At 42.4% G+C, this 13,227-nt stretch overlaps 1 protein-coding gene across 1 annotated transcript in view; it reads right to left on the bottom strand.

Moving 5' to 3' along the window:
• Positions 1-13,009, bottom strand: part of LOC126188000 (uncharacterized) — a 313,519-nt gene extending 300,510 nt beyond the window's left edge. Inside the window, exon 1 of the mRNA XM_049929409.1 lies at positions 12,914-13,009. The gene's annotated coding sequence lies outside the window, so the exon portion shown is untranslated. The remainder of the gene's footprint in view (positions 1-12,913) is intronic.
• Between the last annotated feature and the right edge of the window lie 218 nt (positions 13,010-13,227).

The following is a 13,227-nucleotide window of genomic DNA, read 5'->3' as shown; positions in this document are numbered from 1 at the left end:
CACACTGTGTACACTGTCTGATACAAGAAGTGAAGCACCCATAAGGAGGAAGAATACGAAATAAAATTTAACAAGTTGAGAGGTTATGTGATGTTATTTCAGCGATTATAAAACTGAGTCAAATTTTCAAAGAACATGGCAGTATGAACTCGCTTATCAGTATAATATTTCCCTCAGACTGGTCTGAATGCATGCACTGATCCGGTTGGGAAGGGTGTCACGAAGCCATTGTATCCTCTCTTGAGGCAAGCCGATCCACATTTGTTGTAAACGGACTTATGTCCTGGACATTGGCACTGGGACAGAGTTGACGTTCGATCTGGTCTCACACGTGTTCTTTCCAGGACAAATCTGGGGATTCTGCTGGCCACGCGAGTACCTCAACATGACGCAAACAGCACGTAGAAACATGTTCCATTGGTCGACGAGCACTCCACGATACTGCCAGATAGGAAGTAACACAAGAGGTCGCAGGATGTCTGTGAAGTAATCTTCTACTATCAGAATCCCCTCCATCAATATCAGGCGTCGCCTGAAGGCATACCCGATAGCTTCTCGATGGCTCCCCGCACCCTGACGCCACGATTAACACCCCCGTGCAGTTGTACTACTGGCAGAATGGGACCTCTCACCAGGTGGCCAACATATTCGCTGACGATGATCATCGCTGAACACAGCATACATCAGCAGTCAATGTCTCCTGAGTACACCAAATCCAACCGCTTGTGTTGCAGTGTTAACGACAGCCTACGCACGAGACACTAATTGAACAGGATCTTGACGAAGAGTACGTCACCCTCATATTCCCATGCAGTCCAACACGAGGCAGGTGTCTCCTCTGAATGATTCATAATTTGAATACTGCATCAGTCGACCAGCCGACCGAATTGAGACATTAGTAAGTCTCTTTTCAAATTCTGTCTCGTGCTGATGACGATTGTCTTAACGAATACGTGACATCTAAGCGTCCTTCACAGTGATCGCTCAACATCTGACGCTGTTTGCACCCCTTATATACCTTACCAAGACTGGCAGCAACACTAACCATAAATAACACTAATGCACTTTGGTGCCCGTTACACCTGTCACAGAGAATTACAGTCCCAATCGTTTATACCAAAGTAGCAAAGCGAGAAGATAGTAAGAATTTGCAGAACGACCTGCAGAGAATTAATGAATGGTGCAGGCTCTGGCAGTTGACCCTGAACGTACATAAATGTAACATATTGCCCATACATAGGAAAAGAAATCCGATACTGAACAGCTACATTATTGACGACAAACGGCTGGAGACAGCGTCTGCCGTAAAATATCAAGGCGTAACTATCCAGAGCGACCTTAAACGGAATGACCAAATAAAACAGATAGTGGGAAAAGCGGACACCAGACTCAGATCCAGAATCTTAAGGAAATGTAACTCGTCCACGAAAGAAGTGACTTATAAGGCGCATGTTCGCCTACTTCTTAAGTATTGTTCACTTATCTGGGATCCATATCAGGTAGGACAGATAGACGAGATAGAGAAGATCCAACGAAGAGCGGCGCGTTTCGTCACGGATTCGTTTAGTTGGCGAGAGAGCGTTACGGACATGATAAACAAACTCCATTGGTAGACGTTACAAGAGAGGCGTTGTGCATCACGGAGAGATTGACTATTGAAATTTCGGGACAGTACTTTTCAGGTGAAGTTGGACAATATATTACTTCTCCAAATACATCTCGCTATGGACCACGGGGAGAAAATTTGTGAAATTAGAATCAATACAGTGGCTTACCGATAATCAGTCTTCCTACGCACTATTCGCGAGTGGAACAGGGTTGGAGAGCTCAGATAGTGGTACCAAAAGTACCCTCCGCCACACACCATTAGATGGCTTGCGGAATATGATGGCGTAGATACAGATGAGAAGATGAGTGCGTGTATGAAATTATATTGAGAGGCGACCATGTCTTGAAGATCCTTCACTTTTTATGTCAGATAATTTTTTATAAATGGTGTATTCAAGTTTCAGAAAAGCGCTAATCCTCAAAGGATAGTTGGGTGAATGAACACTGTTTGATATAGTTTTGTCTGGGAAGTCAACGAAACAATTGTGGGAATGTTCCTTACAGTTGACTTTACAGTCACGAGTAAATGAATTGCCGGCCGAAGTGGCCGTGCGGTTAAAGGCGCTACAGTCTGGAACCGCAAGACCGCTACGGTCGCAGGTTCGAATCCTGCCTCGGGCATGGCTGTTTGTGATGTCCTTAGGTTAGTTAGGTTTAACTAGTTCTAAGTTCTAGGGAACTAATGACCTCAGCAGTTGAGTCCCATAGTGCTCAGAGCCATTTGAACCATTTTAGTAAATGAATTAGAGATGGGTGCTGTGTGAATATGCAGGGTTTCTTTCGCCACGTTGAACGGAACAGGTGGATTTGTGAGCCACTTCTTAAGGCCTGTCAGAATGACAGCCGAGAGCAGGGTGGGGAAGCGATATAAGTGTATTTCATCGTTGGTTATTGGTTGGCGATGACCGACACAATAAACAAGTTCATCCCCGATACTGTTCTGACGCTGGGGTTTTCAAGTGCCGTTGTGACAAGATTCTGCCACGGTCACCGCTTTGGAAACCATTTCGAAAATTAGAACATTAGATATATGATCCATAACGCAGCAAATGACTGAAAAATTCACTACCCGGCAGTAATAATTTGTGGACAGACGTATGATCCATAACTATGAAAAGGTTGTTCTATACAGAAAACACCACCCGTCAAGTTGACCTCTGCTCACCGCACAGCGCTTAACGCAGATATTAGCGTGGAGCAGAAACCCCTCAATCGTAAATATGGAGGCGTTGAAGGACGGAAAAAGTTACCTTGTCTTACAAGTAACTGTATATGCTTGTACATACGATGTAGGTTGCAGTAAGTGCTGGGAGATGAAGAAGCTTGCACAGGATAGAGTAGCATGGAGAGCTGCATCAAACCAGTCTCAGGACTGAAGATCACAACACAACCAAAGGCAGACGAGTACGTCGGCACCTACGTGAGACTACCCTCCTCCTTTCCCAAAAAGCAAATTCTGTAGCGGAGTTACGCCCGTATATAGGATGCCTACGTGGAGTGAAATGGAAACCCAGCTTTTTTTTTTTTTGTGGTCATCAGTCTACTGACTGGTTTGATGCGGCCCGCCACGAATTCCTTTCCTGTGCTAACCTCTTCATCTCAGAGTAGCACTTGCAACCTACGTCCTCATTTATTTGCTTTACGAATTCCAATCTCTGTCTTCCTCTACAGTTTTTGCCCTCTACAGCTCCCTCTAGTACCATGGAAGTCATTCCCTCATGTCTTAGCAGATGTCCTATCATCTTGTCCTTACGCCTTATCAGTGTTTTCCACATATTCCAATCCTCTCCGATTCTGCGTAGAACCTCCCCATTCCTTACCTTATCTGTCCACCTAATTTTCAACATTCGTCTATAGCAACACATCTCTAATACTTCGATTCTCTTCTGTTCCGGTTTTCCCATAGTCCATGTTTCACTACCATACAATGCTGTACTCCAGACGTACATCCTCAGAAATTTCTTCCTCAAATTAAGGCCGGTATTTGATATTAGTAGACTTCTCTTGGTCAGAAATGCCTTTTTTGCCATAGCGAGTCTGCTTTTGATGTCCTCCTTGCTCCGTCCGTCATTGGTTATTTTACTGCCTAGGTAGCAGAATTCCTTAACTTCATTGACTTCGTGACCATCAATCCTGATGTTAAGTTTCTCGCTGTTCTCATTTCTACTACTTCTCATTACCTTCGTCTTTCTCCGATTTACTCTCAAACCATACTGTGTACTCATTAGACTGTTCATTCCGTTCAGCAGATCATTTAATTTTTCTTCACTTTCACTCAGGATAGCAATGTCATCAGCCAATCGTATCATTGATATCCTTTCACCTTGTATTTTAATTCCACTCCTGAACCTTTCTTTTGTTTCCATCATTGCTTCCTCGATGTACAGATTGAAGAGTAGCGGTGAAAGACTACAACCTTGTCTTACACGCTGATTAATACGAGCACTTCGTTCTTCATCGTCCACTCTTATTATTCCCTCTTGGTTGTTGTACATATTGTATATGACCCGTCTCTCCCTATAGCTTACCCCTACTTTTTTTAGAATCTCGAACAGCTTGCACCATTTTATAACGTCGAACGCTTTTTCCAGGTCGACAAATCCTATGAAAGTGTCTTGATTTTTCTTTAGCCCTGCTTCCATTATTAGCCGTAACGTCAGAATTGCCTCCCTCGTCCCTTTACTTTTCCTAAAACCAAACCGATCATCACCTAGCGCATTCTCAATTTTCTTTTCCATTCTTCTGTATATTATTCTTGTAAGCAGCTTCGATGCATGAGCTGTTAAGCTGATTGTGCGATAATTCTCGCACTTGTCAGCTCCTGCCGTCTTCGGAATTGTGTGGATGCTGCTTTTCCGAAAGTCAGATGGTATATCGCCCAGACTCATATATTCTACACACCAACGTGAATAGTCGTTTTGTTGCCACTTCCCCCAATGATTTTAGAAATTCTGATGGAATGTTATCTATCCCTTCTGCCTTATTTGACCGTAAGTCCTCCAAAGCTCTTTTAAATTCCGATTCTAATACTGGATCCCCTATCTCTTGTAAATCGACTCCTATTTCTTCTTCTATCACATCAGACAAATCTTCACCCTCATAGAGGCTTTCAATGTATTCTTTCCACCTATCTGCTCTCTCCTCTGCATTTAACAGTGGAATTCCCGCTGCACTCTTAATGTTACCACCGTTGCTTTCAATGTCACCAAAGGTTGTTTTGACTTTCCTGTATGCTGAGTCTGTCCTTCCGACAATCATATCTTTTTCGATGTCTTCACATTTTTCCTGCAGCCATTTCATCTTAGCTTCCCTGCACTTTCTATTTATTTCATTTCTCAGCGACTTGTATTTCTGTATTCCTGATTTTCCCGGAACATGTTTGTACTTCCTCCTTTCATCAATCAACTGAAGTATTTCTTCTGTTACCCATGGTTTCTTCGCAGCTACCTTCTTTGTACCTATGTTTTCCTTCCCAACTTCTGTGATGGCCCTTTTTAGAGATGTCCATTCCTCTTCAACTGTACTGCCTACTGCGCTATTCCTTATTGCTGTATCTATAGCGTTAGAGAACTTCAAACGTTTCTCGTCATTCCTTAGTACTTCCGTATCCCACTTCTTTGCGTATAGATTCTTCCTGACTAATGTCTTGAACTTCAGCCTACGCTTCATCACTACTATATTGCGATCTGAGTCTATATCTGCTCCTGGGTACGCCTTACAATCCAGTATCTGATTTTGGAATCTCTGTCTGACCATGATTTAATCTAATTGAAATCTTCCCATATCTCCCGGCCTTTTCCAAGTATACCTCCTCCTCTTGTGATTCTTGAACAGGGTATTCACTATTACTAGCTGAAATTTGTTACAGAACTCAATTAGTCTTTCTCCTCTTTCATTCCTTGTCCCAAGCCCATATTCACCTGTAACCTTTTCTTCTACTCCTTCCCCTACAGCTGCATTCCAGTCGCCCATGACTTTTAGATTTTCGTCCCCCTTTACATACTGCATTACCCTTTCAATATCCTCATACACTTCCTCTATCTGTTCATCTTCAGCTTGCGACGTCGGCATGTATACCTTAACTATCGTTTTCGGTGTTGGTCTGCCGTTGATTCTGATTAGAACAACCCGGTCACTGAACTGTTCACAGTAACACACCCTCTGCCCTACCTTCCTATTCATAACGAATCCTACACTTGTTATACCATTTTATGCTGCTGTTGATATTACCCGATACTCCTCTGACCAGAAATCCTTGTCTTCCTTCCACTTCACATAACTGACACCTACTATATCTAGATTGAGCCTTTGCATTTCCCTTTTCAGATTTTCTAGTTTCCCTACCACGTTCAAGCTTCTGACATTCCACGCCCCGACTCGTAGAACGTTATCCTTTCGTTGATTATTCAATCTTTTTCTCATGGAAACACTTCTACATCTCCCACAGACTCTTACTGTTTACCGCTACAGGACTTTTTAAACCATTCCCAGATTGCCCATCATCATTCCAACAGAGGAGGGACAGAGGGTCTTGTGCTAGAGGATATTTCTTTCGTTTCTCCTTCACTCTTCTTGCTTTCTTATTTCTACTTTCTTCTGTTAATGTAGCTGCAGAATTTATATGTAGATGTTTAATATTATACATCCAGTCTCAACCTAAATGATACGGAGAACGTATAGAATATAACTACCAGCCTTAGAATCACAAGACGTCGGAGTAAGTTGAAACAGGAATAAATAAATATTCAGTGTGCATAGGTATTTACTGCCGAAACATTTATATCGGTTTGTTCCTCAGCAGCACTCCCCAGACAATCTGTGCTTTGAGCAAGAAAATTCACCATCTCGTTGACCTCAGAATGCCTAGAAAGGTTCCACAAGCCTGAATTTATAATGTCGTCTCAGTACTGATTTCACTCCCTTTTATCATGTCTGAGACTCCATTGAGCGTCATGGAGCCCAGCTTCGAGAAGTCTCTGACCTGGTGGGCGGTGGTTGAGTAGTAATGAATCTGGATAGTTTCTCAAAGCTATTGGTCCTTCTGTTGCCATGACAGGTCAGCACCGACATCAGTGCGAAATGTGTACGCACGCGTCTGCGTAGGTATAGCTATAGGTTAAAACTCCATCCGAACACGCTAAAGGAGGCCCAACGATACCGACTGACCGCCATGTCATCCTTGGCGATAGACGTCACTGGATGCGGATATGAAGGGGCATATGGCCACTTGTGATGAGCACACCGCTCAGCTTTCGTGAGTGGTGGGTATAGGTTGGCGTCTCCTTTTCAAACGTGTATGTTCTTCCCAAACCGTTTATGCAGAGCAGTAACAGCAGAGGGCCTATGGCTCAAATGGCTCTGAGCACTATGGGACTCAACATCTGAGGTCATCAGTCCCCTAGAACTTAGAACTACTTAAACTTAACTAACCTAGGGACATCACACACATTCATGCCCGTGGCAGGATTCGAACCTGCGACCAAAGCGGTCGCGCGGTTCCAGACTGAAGCGCCTAGAACCGCTCGGCCACGCTGGCCGGCCAGAGGGCCTATAACACTTCCTTGGGGAACGCCAGATATTATATCTGTTTTACTCGACGACTACATCTACATCTACATCAAAATCTACATCTACGTGATTACTCAACAATTCACAATTAAGTGCCTGACAGTTGGTTCATCGGACCAAATTCAAGCTATTTCTCTACCGTTCCACTCTCGAACAGCAGTAAAAACGAAAACTTAAATTTGTTTTTTTTTAGAGCACTGATCTGTCAGATTTGGCTTGGTGGTCATTTCTTCTTATGTAGGTGGGGGCCAACAAAATATTTTCACTCTGTGGAGAAAACTGATGATTGAAATGTCATGAGAAGATTCTGCCGCAACTCTGAACGCTTTTGTTTTAATGATTGCCATCGTAGTCCGCATATCATTTCCGTGTGACTCCATCTCCTATTTCGCGATAATACAAAACGTGTTTATCTCTTTTGGACTTTTCGATATCTTCTGTCAACCGTAACTAATGCGGATCCCACATTGCACAGCAATACTCCGGAAGAGGGCGGACAATCTTAGTGAAAGGAGTCTCTTTAGGAGACCTGTGGCATTTTCTAAGTGTTCTGCCCATAAATCGCAGTCTGTTGTTTGCTTTCTACAACATTTTCTGTGAGATCGTTCCAATTTCAGTTATTGATAATCCCAAGGTATATAGTTGAATTGACAGCCTGTAGATTTGTGTGAGTTATTCTGTGACCGGAATGTATGTAGCGGATACCTTTTTAGGACTTATGTGGATGGCTTCACACTTCTCGTTATTTAGAGTCAACTGCCATTTTTCGCATCATACAGATATCTTTTCTAAATCATTTTGCAATTGGTTTTGATCATAGGATGGCTTTACAGGACGGAAAGTGGCAGCATCATCCAAAAAAAATCTAAGAGAGCTGCTGAGATTGTCTTCTAAATCGTCTATGTAAATCAGGAACACCAAAGGCCCTATAACACCTCCTTGGGGAACGCCAGATATTATTTCTGTTTTACTCAACGAATTTTCGCTAATTACTACGAACTTTGATTTTTATGATAGGAAATCACAAACCAAGTCGCGTAACTGATCCATAGGCACGAAATTTGATTAGAAGTCGCTTGTAAGCAACGGTGTAAAAAGCTTTCTGTAAATAGAAAAAACTGGAATAAATTTGACATTCCCTATCGGTAGCACTTATTACTTAGTGAGAATAACGAGCTAGCTGTGTTTCACAAGAACGATGTTTTGTGAATAGTGTTGGTCGTTTGTCGATAAGTCGTTTTCTTCGAAGTAATTCATAACGTTCGAGCACAGTATACGCCCCATAATACTACTGAATATTGACTTTGGCGATATGGATCTGTAATTCAACGAATTACTCATACCTCCTGTCTTGGCCATTACTATGACTTGAACAACTTCTTCATTTTTACGTACAGACTTTTCGACGAGCGAGCTGTTGTATACGATTTTTAATATGGAGTTTTGTGTCAGCTTACTCTGAAACGAAGCTAACTGGTATACAATATGGACCGGAGGTCTTTCCTTTATTAAGTTATTTAAGCTACTTCGCTACACCCAGAATATCTACTTTTAAGTTACTCTTGTTTGCAGTTCCTCTTGATGTGAAAGCTGGAATATTTGCATTATCTTCTTTGGAGAAGGAATTTCGGAAAACTGTTTAGTAACTCTGCTTTAGTATCACTACCATTAGTAACTTCACCAGCGTTATTACACAGGTGAAGGTATAGGTTGCCTCTTGGAGTTCGTGTACTTTACTTCGGATTTTCTGCCAGAGTTTCCTTGTGGAAACTGTTAAATGAATCTCGCACTGAAGTTCTAAATTCCCAACTTTTAGAAAACTTCGACGATCTTGGATGTCCTGAGATTTTGAAATTTGGCGTGCTTTATTCCTTGCTCCAGGTACAGACTGACCTGCTTTGTGTTCCATGGGGGATCAGTACATCTCTTATTAATTTATGGATGTATATCTCTCAACCACCGCCGATATTTTTTCTCTGAATGTAAACTACATAAAGTCTACGATTATATAGTCGGACTGAACAAAGATCAAACTTAAATCAATACTATTTGGTTTACAGTAAAACTATAAACAATAAGAGAGCGAGAAACTATTGAATATAGATATCAGGACTATTAGGTCGGTGAAGTTTTATCCGCTTTCCCAAATAAACATAGCGGAAGAGGACGCACACTGCGATTTTTTATTATTAATGGCTTTCGTATTTGGTCTTCGTATTCATCACTTTCATCGTCTCTCTCTCTCTTTGTTTTTGTTCTCTTTTTTTCAAATTTTTACCTGCAGATTTAAAAATGTGTCTTGTCACCACACTCATATTTATGAGACTTCTTGAAACTGTCTTTCGAATATGTAGCTCCCTTTCAGTCGCAGATCACCAGCTATACCTAGCGCTAAATTGTTCAGCGCTCTGCTTGCTGTAGCTCGTGTGGAATTTATTTTTACTAGTTGTGTTCACGCTGTGCTGCATCTGCTGTATGACACAAGTCGAAGAGTTTCGGCTTTATACATAGGTTCCTTGGAACAAAAAAGTTGTACCATCAACTAAATTTCGTTGGGAAAATTCTTCTCTTCACAAAATTGGAGATTTCAAACGTAACTGAATAAGCCGACCCGATCACAGTGTGGCAACTGGAACGGACATAATGGACACACCCCATCTTATCGGTAACATGAGTTCCAATCCCATATCCAGAACAATGAGGTGGAACATAGGACGCGTTTCAGCTGCTTAATGGCAGTGCTGAGCGGATTATAAACCCTCTCTTGTTAGTTTGTCACTGAATTTCTGAGTTATTACATAGTTTTAAAAGAATCCTCCGAAATCAGTACTACCCGAAACCCGTCACTTTTCTCTCGTGTTATAAGGTACCAATGTCCAGTCGACAATTACACTAGCGTAGGAGCTTCAGTCTCAGACATAAAGGTATTGCAATAAAATTTCAAGAAACCTCCGTGAACAATGTAGGTAGCCCACGAATAACACCTCATGGCTAATATAAGTAATTTTTTTTCAACGTTGCTACCTAGACTGGTATCCTAGGTACCAACATATCTCTTGCGCCACATATTAGTGACGACCTTAGCGTCACGGAAAAGAACTGTAAGGAGGTAAAGGGGCCCAAGCGATCTATGTAACTACGAGTATGTTTGGCTGCTATGCTTCGAGATTACAGCGATGCATCTGATTGTTTAGCGGAAAGTATTTATCGTCCACCTGTTAATTTCGTTCCTTCCATGTGCCATGCTAAGGGCTGCAGCAGGTCCACTGTGATACAGACAGGTGATTGGGACAATCACATCAGTAAAAAAGAAACTACCATTAGTATTTAATTTTTACTTCTTAAAGCATTCTCAGTAGATGTTCTGCGCTTTATTGAAACTCTTTGTGTTTTTTATCAGTGACATAAGGCAGCTCAAGACCAGTTTAATTGAAACAATTAATAAGGGATCGGTACATATGTATTACGATTTGCATTAATTTTACATTTTGCCTGCAAGGCGACTTGTCGCTTTGAAGTGAGCAAGAAGACTACTTGCGTTTGAAATCGCTTTGTACAAACATTTTAACTGAAAAGTACTTGTTACTGTTTCCATTTCCCGATACATAGTCTGCGTATTTCGAAAAAATTAACTATGTGCTTCTTTTCACTCCTCTTAGACAGAAATATTGAACGAATCTGTTGTTAGTACAGATTATTATACGAAATTACAGTGCAGAGTTTCGTAACGATAAGCGTTTTAAAGAGAGAAATATTTCTAAGTTAGACTACAATTAGCGACTTCGAAACTTCGAATGGAGCTTCGTATCAACTAAAAAACGTAAATTTTGTGTTGCCAGAATAGTAGGAAAGTTTTCCTGTTATCAATTTCTGTTAATCTGAAGTGCTACACTGGTAAAGAAAAATTCCAATCACCAGTTATAAGCAGCAGATAAGCGATACGAGATACACAAAGACGGATAGCGAAAAGTTACGACAGTGTAGCATGGTCTTATTTCAGACCAATGTATCAGCAGTTTTCAACAAACGAGTCGAATTTAAACTAACGCGACTTACGTCACACACACACAACACTTATATGTGTATCTATTTGTTTACCAATTTTTTGACATATAAATGTGGCGAAAACACTTATTCATATACCACAATATATTATGTCACTGCGGAAGATAAAATTTTTAGAACAGGGCTTGTCGACGTAAAGCGGAAACTACGGTTCATTAAATGTGCTGAGAAACTGCAACTGATTATGAAGTGTGACCGCCTTACACGCCCTCCAAGTAGAAAAACGTGTGATCCATGTTGAATTGTCGCCAGAACTATGTCAGAATGGACCAGCCGAGAATGCTGGACGTATACGCAGAAAGGAAGTGCAGAGCATCACAGAAATGATGAAAAACAAGCGTAATATTAATTGCAGAATGGTAAATGGAATTCGCCGGAAAAAATAGTTTCAAAGAATCTATTATCAGTGAGGACTCTTTGAGTATTACCAAGCCCCACATTCGCGTCGCTTAGGATTTCGTGTTACAGAACACATAATCAGCCTGAACTCTAGTAATGAATGGAATTCAGCTACCACTTACAGAGTAATGGAAATTCTTTTACTCGAATTATTAACGACTCACGTGTCATTCCGGCGTGAAATACATCCGCCGAAAGGGAGAGGGAGTCTTTGGTATACAGAGTTACATGGATAAGCTATCACGACGCTTACGAATGAGGAAGCACTTAGGTCTAAATAGAAGAAAGGGGTGGTAACATCACAATTTTCTAACTGTAGTCTCTCCACCAACACTTAACTCTAAATGGAAGGAATGGGGAGCAACATTACAAATTTCTGACTGTAATCTGTCCGTCGTTGTTGACAATGGCATCTCAGGCACGCAGCAGATACGTATTTTATTGCGTGTAAAATTCCAGACTTTCTGAGGTTACACTTTCTTAATATTTATTTTACATGTAGCATACATGAGTGATTTTGAAATATTCATTCTATCATGATACGTGTCTGGGAAGTTAGTTATATCCAAGTCGATTCAATGAAATGCTTCCATAAACGCGCAGCCGCTAGCCACCGGTATCCTCTCACATCACTTAACCGTCCAGTGAAAATCACGTACAGAATGCGATCTGACGATGGAGAGCACTAATATAAACTGAGGGGCTGAAATACCTGATGTAGTGAAATTAAAACAACTAGTTTTGACAGTTGCGGTTGTATCATTGTAGCATGCACCTACATCTAGTATCACTGGCCAGCTGAACATAGATAACATGTGGTGAAAAAATTCATGCATATATATAGAGCTGTTCTATCCTTAAAAAAATGTCCCTATCGCGTTTGGTAGATTTGACACTCCACCAATTCCGACTCGAATGGGTCATCATCAGAAACAGTATCGTGTGCGAAAATAACACATGAAGTTAAGAGGTGACCATTTCCGCTGAGGCTGTTGATGGCCACGACGAGCGCTCGTTGACGACTTGACTACTTAATTCCGTAGCAAGATACTGGTTCTGATGATAAAACATTACAGGCGAAACTACTCACGTCACTAATTACCCAGATTCTATTAGGACATTTTTTAATGAAGAAAATATCAAATAAATCGCATGTTGCGGTTAAATGTCAGGTTTCATTGAATTCGACAATTTTCTTTTTTGAAAATACTTTGTACAACTGGGACAGGCGAGGTTTCCCGCAGAGCGCGCTGTGGAGGGAGCTACCGGTTACCTGGCCGGTGCGGCTGCAGCACGTGCACGTGAGCGCCGGCGGCGGCGCCGGCTAGCGGGGCCGCGTGCTGGCGGCCCGCCGAGTGCGCGCAGCACACGGGCCCTATGGTGGCGGCGGGGGCGGCGGCAGCAGGACCAGTCAGCGCCCGCCCTCGGCCCGCCTGCGGCCGACACTGCGCCTGCCGCCGCTGCCGCCACCGCCGCCCCCGCGCCAGCCGGGCCCGGACCGCCGCCTGCGCGCCTGCGCCCGCCCCGCCGGCCGGGGGCGGTGGCCTGCTCCCTGCTCCCTCACTCCCCCGCACTGGCACCCGCGCC

This window comes from Schistocerca cancellata, chromosome 5 (genome assembly GCF_023864275.1).
Source record: "Schistocerca cancellata isolate TAMUIC-IGC-003103 chromosome 5, iqSchCanc2.1, whole genome shotgun sequence".
NCBI lineage: Eukaryota > Metazoa > Arthropoda > Insecta > Orthoptera > Acrididae > Schistocerca > Schistocerca cancellata.
The sequence above is the reverse complement of the archived record's forward strand: the minus strand, read 5'-3'. Positions and strand labels throughout refer to the sequence as shown.